The 15,775-nt window shown below is 40.2% G+C and overlaps 1 protein-coding gene across 6 annotated transcripts in view; it reads right to left on the minus strand.

The window, feature by feature from the left end:
• ARHGEF9 (Cdc42 guanine nucleotide exchange factor 9) overlaps positions 1 to 15,775 on the minus strand; it is a 442,967-nt gene that overhangs the window by 169,695 nt on the left and 257,497 nt on the right. The window lies entirely within an intron of this gene.

Consider the following 15,775-nt stretch of genomic DNA (forward strand, 5'->3'; position numbering starts at 1 on the left):
GGAGGAGAGAGGGCGTGGCAGGAAGGAAGGGTGAAGTGAATGAAGGGAAGATCCTGAGAAGGAGGAAGGTGAGATAGAGGTTATGATAAAGAGAAGGGTGAGGGAGTGCAAGGAAAAAAGACCGGGCAGAGGAAAAAGGTATTTTAAAAAAAGGGATAGGTAGGTGGGGAGGAGGCGTGCCTTGGCAGCCTCTTTGGAGCCTGGGCTAAGGCAGAAACAAAAGTTCCTTTTTGGCCACTGTGTAAATATTTACTTACAGGTAAGTCACAGTTAGCTATACAAATTCAGCAAACCTGTGCTGTAGACGAACCTCAAGGACACACTACAAATTATCCAAATCCGACTCTATTTGGCTTTCTCTGATATCCCTGGCACTCGCAGATCAAATTTCCTTTCCTATTTATGGGTTCTTTAGATTGTGACAGCTTGCAGTCTTCTAGCATGCTGGGTACTATCAAGAGAAGCCAGCTTTTCTACAGAACAGCCTCTACAAAACTTGCAATCTGTTTGTAATCACTCTGAAACTAAGAAAAAAGCCCTGAACCTGGAGACCAGGAGGTTTCAGATTTACTCTGAGCCCTACCTCAAGCTTGTTCTATGACTTTGGGTAACTCCTTACCCCTCTATGGGCCTCAGTCTCCCTTCTGTCACAGGAGGGCTTAGAACTATCTGAGAATTCACTGAAACGTCCTAACCCTCACTTCAGAAAAATACTTATAATTTCAGCAGGCCCCTCAAAAACTCAGAACTCCCTTACATAGAAAATCTCTAAGGAGCCTTCTTACTCATACATTCCAAGACTATAAAAGTGAACAGACAGATATTGGTGGAGAGGGGTCAGGAAGCTGGATTAGCCAGGAATAGAACAAATTAAGTTCTGAAACTCCTAGCTTACTATAGACTCTAAGACAAATGTGAATTGCTTTCTAATCTCTAGAAATCTTTGAGTCTAGGACAGACACCCATCTTAGCTAGAAGACTGGAAGTTCTGAATGAGTGCATGTCATAAACAAAATGGCCCCTGGCCCTGTAAGATAGAATAAAACTAAAAAAAAGAAAAGATAGAATAAAACTCAAAGGTTAAGTCCCCACTTTAAAAGTTTTGGTTCCAACACCACCTATGAATGATTCATGTCAAAACAACAAAAAATCCTGAATCAGACCAAGTTTCTAGATCTAACATCAATTTATAGAACACACAGAAGACAGAAAAGATGTTAAACATCAATTGAGGGATACAGACTATAGGAAACTACAGGACCAATGATCTGGTCCTTTAGTAAATACACAGGAATGAAAAAGAGATTGGGTGACTCAGGTGGAACTTGTGCATGTGTCATGCATACACATTTATGACATTTATGAAACAACTAGAAATTTGAGCAGACTGAATATTTGAGGATATTAAAGTATCACTACTGTTTTGATGTGATAATGATATTTGTAGCTAAATTTAACAAAATGGGAGGGAATATGGGTACATCTTTGTGACTACGAATTTGGCAATGGTTTCTTATATGTGACATGCAAAGCACAAGCAACAAAAGAAAAAATACATATAAACTGGATTTCATCAACATTAAAAGCTTGTGCTTCCTAAAAGGACACTATCAAGAGTATGAAAAGAGAACCACAGAATTGAAGAAAATATTTTCAAATTATATATCAGACAAGGAACTTTTATCTAGAATATGTACAGAGCTCTTACAACTCAATTATAAAAAAAAACAACCCAATAAAAAAATTGGTCAAGGATCTGAATTAACATTTATCCAAAAAAATGATCAATAAACACATGAAAAGATGCTTAACATATCTGCCATCAGAAAAATGCAAAGCAAATGCATGATATTTCCTACAGCATTATTTATAATGAGATACCACTTTACACCACCAGGATGGCTATAATTTTTAAAAGCTAGATAACATGTTGGGTAAGATATGGAAAAAATTGGAACTTCATAACACTGCTATTGGGAATGTAAAATGATAAAGCCATTTTGGAAAACAATCTGGCAATTCCTCAAAAAGTTAAACATAGCATTACCATTTAACCCAACAATTCAACTCCTAGGTATATACCTAAGAGAAATTAAAACATTTCCACATAATATCTTGTACATGAACATTCATAAGGCATTATTCATAGCATCCAAAAGATGGAAACAACTTAAATGTCCATCAGCTGGTGAATGAATAAACAAAGTAGCGTATCCATGCAATGGAATATTATTCAGCCATGAAAAGTAATGAAATACTGTTACTTGCTACAATATAGATGAACTTTGGAAATACTATGCTAAGTGAAAGAAGCCAGACACAGAAGGCCTTTCACTCCATTTATATGAAATGTCTGCATAGGGTAAATATTGTTTAATGAAGCTTATGTTTCAGTTATATATGAATATAAATGTAGATTGTAATGTAAAATGTATTTCTTATCGCAGATAAAGGTAAAAATAATTTGAAAGCCACTCTTCTGGATTATGTTGAGACAGATAGACAGATCCTGGTGATCAAGACAGTACCCTAATGTAAACAATAAGAATCTTTCTCCTTGGCTTTGAATGTACAATCATACGCTGTCTCTATTTCAGTAACTACCCTTCAACTCACTGTAGCCTGGCTTTTACCCTCATCATCCCATGGGAAGCTGGAACTTCTTGTGAATATAAACAAATGACCAACTTGTTGCTAAACATCATGACCAGTTTTCTGTCTTTATCTTAATTCTTGAGTTCTCTCCCTCTTGACTCCATTGATGTCTTCCATCTTCCTGAAATGTTCCTGTTGCCTTGGGGATACCATCCACATGACCTATCTGGTTATCCTCTCTTCCTGCCCAGGCTCTTCTTCATCCAGTTATTAAGGCCATGGTTTCTTGGGGTTCTAATCACTTACAATGAATGGTGGACCCATCCATTCTCAAGGCTTGAACTATCACCTACATTACACAATGATGCATCTCCTTTCAACCAAGTTATTGGACATCAGTGGGAAACAAAGCAGACACAGGCCCTTGCCTGTATAGAGCTTAGAACTCTCAGCTAATGACCCCAAATAGCTCTCCTGAACTCCAGACATGAATCTCCAATTGCCTTCTGGATATCTCCTAAATATTTCTCGAGAAAGAACCTCAAACTTACTAAGTCCAAAATCGAAATAATCTTCTCCCCATCTTGCCAGCTTATTCCTTCCCCTGAGTCCCCTGACCTTAGGAGTATTACACAAAGAACTAGCCAAAAACCAAGGAGATAGCTATGTCTTGCCTTTCCCTTACCTTGCTGCTAGCCAGTCTCCAAGTTCTCATCACTTTCCCTCCTTAATGTCTCTCTCAAGTATTCTTCCCCTCTCCCTGCTGCCAGTACCTTGAATCATTTCCTCATCATCTCTGATCTGTTATCATTCATTACTTAGTCTCTTGTGCTGCTCTCTCTCCCCAATACAGCCTCTACTCTCTTGCCCAAATCATCTCTTTCAAGAGCAGTTCTGATCTTTATCAAACCTAGTGGATGCTATAGATTGTTTCACATCCATGCCATCCTCCTAGCATGCATTCCTATATTGCTGAAAAGATAAAAACAACAGTAACAACCTGTCATTTCTCAGACTCCTTTGCTTCCAGTGTTCTGAGCATGCTTTATTCCTGTTAATCATATTTGGAATGAGATGATTATACAGAAGCCATATTTCTGCTGCTTCTGTTGGCAAGTATGGTGGTGGAAGTCTTAGGGTCACTGGATTTTTGCATTAGGGAAACAGAAGATGAGACTTTTTTTGTTCCTTTGCCACAGAGGGCCTGGCAAGCATGATAATACTCTAGTCAATAGTGAAGGTAATGGCAGATTCCTGATTTATAGATCACAGGTAAGGTGGAATATTTCCAAAGATCCTAATGCTTTATCTTCCTGCTTGTGGCAGAGAAAACAGCTCCCCTGGTGGTGTTCTGGGAGTCATTTCTGGAGGCCTGGCCTAAAGCTTGCCCCTCCAGCCCTTTCACCAATTTGGAAAGCTCATGATTTTCTGTTTTAAAACTCTTTCTGCTAAAAATTACTAGGGAGATTTAATTTCTGAAGCTGAACCCAGATTTATATAACTCCTCTGCTGAAAGCCTTTCAGAGCACCCTACCACCTTAAGGCAAATTCTGCAGCATGGCCATGCAACACCTTGTCAAACTAGTGTCCTTTGGCCTTTCTAATCTTTGCTCTCACCAATGCCCTCTCATTTTCTATTCTCCAGCTAAAAAGAACCTACAGTAGTGCTCATAATCCACCCCAGGTTATCTTGCCCCAGGACCTATGTAACTGTTGCTATCCTTCCCCAGCCAGCCCCCACCTTAAAGCTCAGCTCAGGTGCCACCTGCTCCAGAAGGTTTTCCCTGATGTTCTCCCCCAAAATTCTTCCCCATAGGACCCTGGGTTTACTCCTCTTGGAATACTGTATTGTAATGTGTTTTTGTTTTTTTTTTGGTTGTATCATGTTCTGGGCTGTGGAGCAGAGGACAGACACCATGCCTGTCTTATTCACTGCTTTGTGCCCCATGCCCAGCAGTGACTGACACTTAGCAGGTGCTTCATAAGCATTTGTTGAGTGCATGAATGTCTTCTTCATCTACTTGTCTCTACTCAGAGAATCATGTCTTCCAACCACAGAAGGCAAGACCTGATGAGACCTCAGAATAAATCTTGTCAAAATCCTCATGTTTCAGGTTAGGAAACTAAGGCCCAGAGAATGGAAGCAAAATGCCCAAGATTATACAGAACAGAAGCCAAAACCATTGCTTCTTGAGTCTTAGAAATACTTTTGAGAGATTTCAGACTCTGGAACATGACATTTGCTCCCAGCCTCATCCATGGCAGTTAGCCTTATGAGTGTAGTAACCATTCAACTCTGCTCATATTTCAAAAAAAAATTAGACAAGTCCTCCACATTTCAAGCAGCACTATCCCTAGCCCAGAGTCAGCCCTTCTGCTGACAATTATCAAAGAAGAAGAGGATCTCTTGGTATAGCAAAAAAACCCAGTTCTATCATTCAGTCCCTTCTGCAATCTCCCCACCAAGAAGCTATCCAGTCTTAGCTCCGACAACCACAATAATGGGACAGTTCCTCTCTCCTAAGATGGCCCATTTGTCTTTGGAACAATCTCAGTTGGTAGAGTTATTCCATCTTGTTGAGCCAGATCCCCACTTCTACCCAGGCACTGCTGAGAAGCTGATCATTCCCATGAGATGGTCTGGAATATAAATGCTCCCAAACTCACACTGAAATTACTATTAGCACCTGGTATATTTCTCAGGATCTATTAGATAGTAATAATAGTGTTAACACTTATATAGTGCTTACTCTGTGCCAGGCACTGTCCTAAGCCCCTTATATATATTAACTATTTTAATCTTCACAAACTCTATGAGGTAGATACTCTTTATTGTCCTTATTTTGCAGATGAGAGAACTGAAGCACAGTTGAATAACTTGCCCAAGGTCACATGGCTAGCCAGTGATACAGATGCAAATGCAGTCTGGCTATAGAGCCTATGCTCTTAAATGCTGTGCTATATAAATGTTACTAAGGAACACATGCCCTATCTTCCAGTATCTGACATGATGTCTCCTGGATCACAGGAATAAATTGTTTCGATGTCCTGACCTGTGTCCCAGTGGCCTTACCTCCCAGGTGCGAGATGCCTAGGTCCTAAATCTTTGCCTTCTCTCAGGGAAAAGCCAATGCCTGGTTGTTTTTTGCCTCTCATGATATAAAGAGCTCCCAGAGTTCCATTGTGCCCATAGGTAGAATGTAGCAGTAGCAGGATTTAAACTGAGATCTGTTTTCAAAGCCTACCCTTTTTTTTCACTATCCCTGATGAGTTTTGTCCAACAGCTGCTATAATATTTTCAGTAACAGGAAGCTCATTCTGAAGTTTCCAAAGCCATTATTCATTTTGAGCTGAAATTTACTGTTCTATAGTTTCTGCCTGTTTGTTAAAATGCTATCCTCTGAGCCATGCAAAAAAAAAAAAAAAAAAAATCCAAGTCCTTCTAAACAATAGTCCTCTTAAGTGTTTGAAGAAACCTATCATGGGCTCAAATTCTGAATCTTCCTGAACACCCTCTCTAGACATACACACAGTTGTTTTTGAAGATAAACATGAGCATTTCTCTAAGCTTTTCTATTTGTGGCATAGTTTGCAATCCCCTCCCCAGGCTCATTGCTCATCAGTTGGCCCATATCCTTCAGAACATATATTCAGGTAAGAGTGACGATGGAGAGTAGAGTGGGACTGTCACCTTCCTTATGCTGAACACTATTCCCTAGGAAGAGCTATGTATGAGCTCACATTCACCTAAAATAGCTGATGTACATGTGTGCTGCTATGCCCCCACAAACCCTTGAAAAGTTCATGACAAAGTGAAAAAAGGAATGGATAAGAAGTTAAAATTTTCAGGTGTAAGTCTAGCTGTTTTTGGTATCTGTGTGACCTTAGACAAGTCTCTTAATTTCCTTAAAGCTCAAAAAGCTGCAACTTGTTTTTAGTTGTAGCTTAAAGCATTGATTGTTTTAAATCTTCAACAGCTTTGCCAAAGGTGTAGCAGGCATGAAGTTGGTCCCAAGTAGAGTTCCTTGAGGAAAGGGTGATAGGTAATTTGCTTAAATTAAAGAACAAGGTTGCACATAATTGTGTGTTTGTAGGGGGTGAAGTTATAGGGGAAAAATCAGATATGGGGTTAAGAATCTGATTCTGCCTGAAGACTTTTCTCCTAGCTATCACCAAGTTTGGCTCTTTCATCTCCTCAAAAGGAGTCCTTCCCTGACCATCCTCTCTAAAACTGAACCACCCCATCACTTTCTATCTTACTTTCTTTCTAGTGCTCTCACTACCTGAAAAGTTATGTAATTATTTGTTTATTGGTTATTATCTGCCTTTATAAACTGTAAACTCCATGAAGGCGAACTGTTTTGTTTCTTTCTGTATCGTCAGCACCTACAATAGTGCTTAGCATTCAGTAAATGTTTTTTTAATGAATGAATAATAAATGAGTGAATGAAGAACGAGGCATTGCCCTGCTGGCTCACAATGTAAGATAGAAAGGAAATGTGTCATGGAAAATATTCTCTGTTGCATCCTGTGAAAACCAACTTTTGCCCCTCCCTCACCAAGGGCCTTCATTAGTTAGATCTCCTCCAAAAGAAACTAAAAGTTCCAGATTACAGGCTGAGAATTTCAGGACCTCCGTTTTTTTGTTACATGTTGGCACAGTTGCCACTCTAAAACCGTCACCCAGAAGCCCTTCCCTCCGGAACCCTAGCTATACCGCCCTCCTGTGACCAAAGACTGAATACATATCTGAATAAATAACCAGAAACAGCAGTTCTGTCCTGTTCCTTTGCATGGATCTCTATCAAGCCTGTTTCTTTTCTCTCTTTCTCTTTTTTGTTTCTTGTTAGGGGCTTATTTCATTTCTATTTCAAGCAAGCCAGTGGGCCAGACAACCTGCCTCTACTCAGGGTAGAAAGGACTGGTTGGAAAAAAGCAGCAAAGGTCTAAAAGCCCCTTTGGAAGAGTTACAATGCTTTCCTATCAGGTTCAGGATCTTTCTGGGGCATCTAAACCCAATCATGCAGTGATTCAAGTCTGGGGTGGGCAGTAAATACTTCCCTCAGTATCAGGCCCAGTGTTTCATCTCAGAGCCAAATCTCCTTGATAGTTCCATTCTTGGGCTTCATGATTCATTCAACGAGCTACTCCCTCTGCAAACTACTGCAACGAGCTACTCCCTAACTGCAAACTACTGAGCAGTTAGGACACTAAGCATTCATCACCATAATTAAACTCAGAGTTTTGCCCATAATAGGTGCTAGATAAGCATTACATAGATAAGCAGGTAGACTGGTAGGTAGGTAGGCAGGAGATGATAGGAATAAGTTGAAACAGCAATACTTCACCTGGGGAGCTTATAAGATGCTGGACTATGTGTCAGAGAGAGACTATACAATTGACTTAGGAAACTTTTTTTTTTATATAGAAGTCCAAGCTAGTCTAACAGTGAGGCTCTGAGTGAAGATGTAAAGAGAGGGTTGGATACCATCAAAGACTGGTAAAGAATAGACATGTGCAGGACACAGATGGATGGAGGCTTGTAGAGATTTGTGAGGGCCCAGCTGAAACTGCTGAAGTCCTCTGACCTGACAGGGAGATATCTCAAAGATACATTATGTGAAAAAAGAAAGATGCAGAATATTATGTAAAGTGTATGGTTTGGGGGGTATAAAATAAGGGAAATAAGAAAATATTTTTGTATGTGCTTATATCCACATAAACAAACTCTGGAAGGATACATTAAAAACAAGCAAGCCAGTGGGCCAGACAACTTGCCTCTACTTACGGTAGAAAGGACTGGTTGGAAAAAAGCAGCAATGGTGAACTCTAATTGGGGGGGACCTGAGTGGATAGAAAGCATCCACAGTATACATTACTGTAGTTTAATATTTTAACCATTTGAGTATATGATGCATTCAAGGTTTAAATTTTTAAAATGTTAAATATGTTGTGTGATCTGAATAAGTCCCTCTCTCTTTCCCTCTCTTTTAATTAACCAAGCAATGAAGACCCCCTAGACATAGAAGCAGTATAGCTTAATAGTCTAGAACACAGGCACTCCAGCCTGCTGAGGTTCAACTTTAGTTCTGCCAATTGCTGGTATTGTGACTTTGAGCAAGTTACTTTATGTCTTTGAACCTTACTTTTCTCATCTTTAAAATGGGAAGAATGGTATAATGCCTGGTACTCACTCTGTCCTTCACTTTCAGCAAGCCTAAGACTCTTAGTACCCTAGTTTCCTCATCTGCAAAACAGGGAGATTCAGTTGTCAGTGATGGTTTAATGAGCAAACACCTACAAAGCACTTAGAACAATGCCTGGCATACAGTAATACTCAGTAAATGCCAAAAATTACTATTGTTTGAGGGTTTCAATACTATCTCTACCCCAACCTTAGGCAAATAATTTACTTTCTAGCCTCAGTTTCCTTATCTATAAATAGAAGAAACAAATAATGCCTACCAAAGAGACGATGAGATAAAGGATTTGAAAGTGCTCTATGGAGTGAAAAATTTGCTTAAGATGTAAAGAATTATTACAGTAGAAAAAGGTGGTGGTGGGCATACTAAATGAAGATTCTACCTATTCAAGTTTCTCCACCCCCACCTCTAGCATTCCAAATAAGATCATATCTAAGAGGCAAGTAGAGGTCCTTAAAGGCCATCAGTCATTTTTATATTAAATGTCGAGATGAGTCCTGGTTCCTGCCTCTAAAGTGGAGTGTCCAAAAGGGGCTGCATACTATTGGTTGCCACTGCATTGTGAGATACCAAGTGCTTTTGAGTAACTGTTCCTATTTCTAAGAGGTGCTGAAGCTCAGTGATGTCCCCACTAACCTTAGCAGGTTCTCAAAAAGGAAAGGAACTGGCACCCAAGCCTATAGGCTCATTCTCCTCACTCCACACATGCAACCTGTTTACAAAGTACAAAACATTCACTTAAACAGGAGTGCCAAATCTCCAGATCCCAACAACTAGCTCTTATAGGCTCATTTCATGACCTACAAAGCCCTTTCATCCTTATTATATGGTATCTACCTCACAACAGCCCAAGAACGTTGACAGGGGGTCAGGGGTAATCATTCCCATTCTAAAGGAGAATACTTTGCTTCTTAGAAGGAAAGTTATTTACCCCAGCTCTCACCACTTCATGAGGGAATGGAAAGAACAAGAGATTAAGAGCCAGAAGACCCAGTTCAGGAGAAGTGCAGTAGAATCAGTAAATTTCTATACATTTGGGATTTGAAGAAACTTGCCTGCCAGGGCCAGGCATAGAACCCAAGTTTCCTGAACTCCAGACCAGAACTCTTGCTGCACTGATGATGGAGAAGGGAATAGCAAATAGCGACCAAAATAAAATTACCCCAAAATAACTGCAGCTAACACTCAATTAGAACTTAACAGCTTCTTAAATACTGTGGCCTTTTATCATATTTCAACCTCATGGCAACCTTGTGAGGGATGTGAAGCAGGAAATAGGAATCTAAAATTTCAACCACCCACACATATACTTCTTATCTCTCTCCCCTGCTGTATTTTTTTCTACTTAGCACGTAGAACTAACATGTGTCTTATTTAATCATTTGGTTGGCATGTATCTTCTGTACATGAGAACAGGAATTTTATCTGCTCTGTTCACCATTCAGTGACTAGGACAGTGCCTGGTACATAGCAAGTGCTCAATAAATATTCCTGATTCAGAGAATGGATGAATGTGTACGGGGTGTGTGTGTGGAGAGGTGGTGGGGCAGGGAAGGAAAGGGAAAGAGAGAAGTGGGGGCAGGGAAATACCCCATTTTGCACATGGAGTAAACTGATACCCAGAGGAGTTAAGTAATTTTCCCAGGAATGACTTCTGAAGCTATCCATTTCAGGCTATTCCCTTCACCTCATTTGCCTGGCTGGTTCAGAAGCATTTTACCTGGGCCAAAGGGAACATGGAAGCTACAGGCAACCTTGGGTCTGCCTCCATTACGTCATCCATCCATTCCACAAATATTCACAAAGTGTCTGCTACACAAAAGGCCCTCTGACAGGCCTCATTGCCCTTTACACACCTGAGTATATATGTCTCACAAACATTCAAAGGGCTTCCCTGAGTTTTTATCATCTCTGGAATGTTTAGTGGTGAGGGAGGAAAGAGCAAAAATCATTTGAGTTCTCAGCATGGCCTGAGGGTCCCTCTCTCTTCCACAACCTACCTGGCAGTTTCCTCCAATAAAGAACCATGCGTACTTCATAGGATTGCTGGGAAGATTAAATTAGACACACATGCAAAACAGAAAAGTGGCAAAACATGAACTCCAGTTTGGTAAATGTTATTATTCTCAAGCCTTATTGCTTTCTTGATCTTCTTACTGGTGCCCCTAACCTCTGAAATGAAGGAGGCCAGGCAAATATCCACTCCTGGCAAGTGGAGAGAGTAATGCTCAAGGAGCTACTATGGAATTACAGGCCTATTTCTTATCTGGCTCTGTTTGGAGATAGGTGTGTAAAGAAGATATTTCATCTCTCCCAGCCTTAGTTTCCCCAGCTTTAAAGTACAAAGAGTGTTGTGAGGCTTACATGAATTCATGTGTGTGCAGGTACTTGAAAATGCAAACACCAAATAAATGTGAGGGATTATTATTATATTAAAACAATAAAGGTTACCATTAATTGAGCCCTTGCATTGTGAAAGACACTGTACCAAGTGTTTTACATATATTAAGTCATTCCATCCTCACTATAGTATCAATGATCAGGTACTACCATTAATCTAGTTTCATAGATAAGGTGGGAGAGTTAATTTTATGTGTCAAATTGTCTGGGCTATGGTTCCCAGCTATTTGGTCAAACATTATTCTGATTTCTTTGAAGGTATTTTTTTGGATGAGATTAACATTTTAATTAGTGGACTTTGAGTAAAGCAAATTATACTCCATAATTTGGGTGGGCCTCATTTAATCAGTTGAAGGTTTTAATAGAACAAAGACTAACCTACCCAGAGCAAGAAGGAATTCTGCCAGCAGACTGCTTTTGGACTCAGCCTGCAAATCTTCCCAGCTTGTTGGCCTACCCTGCAGATTTGGACTTGCACCTCCACAGTCACATGAGCCAATTCCTTAAAATTGGTCAATCTCTCTGTACACACACAAACACACACACACATCCTGCTGGTACTGTTTCTCTGGAGAACTCTGACTAACATATAAGGAAACTGAAGATTAGAATGGTTAAATCCCTTGCCTGAAATCACACAGGTAGTCAGTTGGCAGAGCCAGAAACCTAGATACCATCTTTGTTGTTTCCTCCCTGTTCTATACTTCTCTCAATCAATCCAGAAGCAATTCCAATATATTCTATCTCCAAAGTCAATGTCAAATCTGCCCTCCTCTCCCCAGCTGCACTAACTTAATTTCTGCAGCAGCCTTTCAATTGAGCTTGACATTTTCAATTTCACCTTCCTCAATCCATTCTTTATAGTGTCTGCAAAAGTCAACTGCTCAGCCAATCCCATAATTCCACTGCTTCAAATGCTTCCTATTTTACTTAGAATAAGTAGCACTTGCCAGTGTCCAACACTGTCATGCACACTCTGAGTATATTAACTCACTTAATCCTTATAATCACACTATGGATAGTACCATTATTATCCCCAATTTTTGAACGTAACTCTGAAGGCACAGAAAGGTGAGGTAACATGCCCAAGGTCACAAAACTAAAAAGTTGCAGAGTCAGCATTCAAACCTAGGCAGTCTACTTCCAGGGTCTGTGCTATTAACCACTGAACTATAGTGCCTTTGAGTATAGCTGATGGACACTTTCCCAGGGCCTACAAACTCCCTGAGCCTGCAAGGTCCTAGATAAAGCAGTCCCCGCCTAACTCTCTGCCCTCCTATCATGCCACATGCCCCCTCTCTCTGTGATCTAGTCACACTGGCCTTATTTCTGTCCCTAAAGCATACCAAAATTGTTTCAACTTCAAGGTCTTTGCACATGTTATTCCTGCCACCTTCCCCAAACTCCCCACAAACCTCATTGTCTTTTCCTTTATTTTTTATTGTAATCCAAATGTGTTAGGATCTTTATAATCCAAATCTCTACATAGCTGACTCAACTTAATGTCATTTCCCTGGTATGCCCGGAAGGTCTTTTGACAAAATGTCTCCTCATGGCAATATGATTTCTTAGAGCTAGATATATGCATTTATGTCTCTCCACTGCCTTGTTTCCATTACTGAACAGCTTAATCACTTGCAGAACTAGTCATATTCTAACACACACACACACCAAAAAAATAGCATGACAAGAAAACTTCTCAAAGCAATGGGATCCTAAGAAGCTCCTCTCATAATGCCATGGGGTTATTTGGGGACCTTTCTCAGTCTCTCCTCAAGCCTTGGGCTCTGGCAAAAGGGATTGTTCCCTGTGAATGAAATTCGTACTGGATTGCTTAGCACTCAGAGAAGAGGAAAGTTAGGTCTCATCTTCTGAGGTCTGAATTCCGGGCAGTAGAACAGATCATATTCTGCCTGCCCAAATGTGTATCCCCTCTATCCTGTCCGGAGTAGTAATTATTCCCCATAGAGGTAGAGAATAGCATAGTTCACACAGCCCATCTATTCATTCATCTGATTCTCGTAGCAGACTGGCAAGATAAATGAGGCTAAGTGATGGTTACTTTTATGTGTCAAATTGACTAGGCCACAGGGTGCCCAGACATTTGGTCAAACATTATTCTGGTATTTCTGTGAGAGTGTTTTGGGATGAGATTAACATTTGAATTGAGAGACTGAGTAAAACAGAATGCCCTCTCTAATGTTAAGTGGGTCCCATTCAATCAACTGAAGACCTGAATAGAACAAAAAGGCTGAGTAAGAGGGAATGCCTTTTGCCTGACCACTTAACCTGGGACACTGAGATATATATTTGAACCTAAGCTCCATACACCATACATATCTACAGCTTACAGCTATTGAATGCAACCTTGCTCCTCCTCTCACTCCCTCCACCTGAGTCACCAAAGGAATCCTCCTTCGCTTGGTCCCATCATGTCATTGCCCTTTCTACGTGATGTAGCCCCAGTCCACCTTGCCAGAATTACTGGCTCCAGCCACACCAGAGCACTCATGTTATTTCCAGAACATACTATTCTTTCCATGCCTCAGTCTTTTTCTAATGTTGTTCCCTTTGCTTGGAAGAATTTCTTGCTTCACCTACCATGCCCATGCCCCACATGAAGCCAACTCTGTCATCTGAAAGGCTTGAAGATATGGTTCAAACACTCTCTCTTCTAGGAAGCCCTGCCCAATCCTCTGAACCTCTCCCCTACCATGCTCTTGCTCTCCTGTACTCCCACATTATCTTCTTTGTACTTCCTATAGCATTTCACCAAAGCTGACTTTGTTTCTCCCCTACTGAAACATAAGCTTTTGAAGGCATAAACATCTTATGTTTTTTTATTTTGGTATCATTAATCTACAATTACATGAGCAATATTATGGTTACTAGACTCCCCCCATCATCAGGTCCCCACCACATACCCCATTACAGTCACTGTCCATCAGCGTAGTAAGATGCTATAGAATCATGACTGTCTTCTCTGTGTTTTACCGCCCTCCTTGTCCCCCCCGACACATTATACATGCTAATCATAAAGCCCCCTTTCTTTTTCCCCCCCTTATCCCTCCCTTCCCACCCATCCTCCCCAGTCCCTTTCCCTTTGGTAACTGTTAGTCCATTTTTGGATTCTGTGAGTCTTCTGCTGTTTTGCTCCTTCAGTTCTTTCTTTGTTCTTATACTCCACAGATGAATGAAATCATGTGATACTTGTCTTTCTCCACCTGGCTTATTTCACTGAACATAATACCCTCTAACTCCATCCATGTTGTTGCAAATGGTAGGATTTGTTTACTGCTTATGGCTGAATAATATTCCATTGTGTATATGTACCACCTCTTCTTTATCCATTCATCTACTGATGGACACTTAGCTTGCTTCCATTTCTTGGCTACTGTAAATAGTGCTGCGACAAACATAGGGGTGCATATATCTTTTTCAAACTTGGCTGTTGCGTTCTTAGGGTAAATTCCTAGGAGTGGAATTCCTGGGTCAAATGGTATTTCTATCTTTAGTTTTTGAGGAACCTCCATACTGCTTTCCACAATGGTTGAACTAATTTACATTCCCACCAGCAGTGTAGGAGGGTTCCCCTTTCTGCACAACCTTGTCAACATTTGTTGTTGTTTGTCTTTTGAATTGTGGTCATCCTTACTGGTGTGAGGTGATATCTCACTGTGGTTTTAAATTGCATTTCTCTGATGATTAGCCATGTGGAGCATCTTTTCATGTGCCTGTTGGCCCTCTGAATTTCTTCTTTGGAGAAGTGTCTGTTCAGATCCTCTGCCCATTTTTTAATTGGATTATTTGCTTTTGGTTTGTTGAGGTGCATGAGCTCTTTATATATTTTTTTATGCAAATCCTTTATCCGATGTCATTTATGAATATGTTCTCCCATACTGTAGGATGTCTTTTTGTTCTATTGATGGTGTCTTTTGCTATACAGAAGCTTTTTGGCTTGATATAGTCCCACTTGTTCATTTTTGCTTTTGTTTCCCTTGCCCAGGGATATATGTTCATGAAGAAGTTGTTCATATTTATGTCCAAGAGATTTTTGCCTATGTTTTTTTCTAAAAGTTTTATGGGTTCATGACTTACATTCAGGTCTTTGATCCATTTTGAGTTTACTTTTGTGTATGAGGTTAGACAATGATCCAATTTAATTCTCTTACATGTAGCTATCCAGTTTTGTCAACACCAACTGTTGAAGAGGTTATCATTTCCCCATTATATATTCATGGCTCCTTTATCATATATTAATTGACCATATATGTTTGGGTTAATATCTGGAATCTCCATTCTGTTCCACTGGTCTGTGGGTCTGTTCTTGTGCCAGTACCAAACTGTCTTGATTACTATGGCTTTATAGTGGAGCTTGAAGTAGGGAAACGAGATCCCCCCTGCTTTTTCTTCCTTCTCAGGATTGCTTTGGCTATTTGGGGTCTTTTGTGGTTCCATATGAATTTTAGAACTATTTTTTCCAGTTTGTTGAAGAATGCTATTGGTAATTTGATAGGGATTGTATTGAATCTGTAGATTGCTTTAGGCAGATGGCCATTTTTACAATATTAAATCTT

This window comes from Manis javanica, chromosome X, assembly GCF_040802235.1.
Source record: "Manis javanica isolate MJ-LG chromosome X, MJ_LKY, whole genome shotgun sequence".
Classification (NCBI taxonomy): domain Eukaryota; kingdom Metazoa; phylum Chordata; class Mammalia; order Pholidota; family Manidae; genus Manis; species Manis javanica.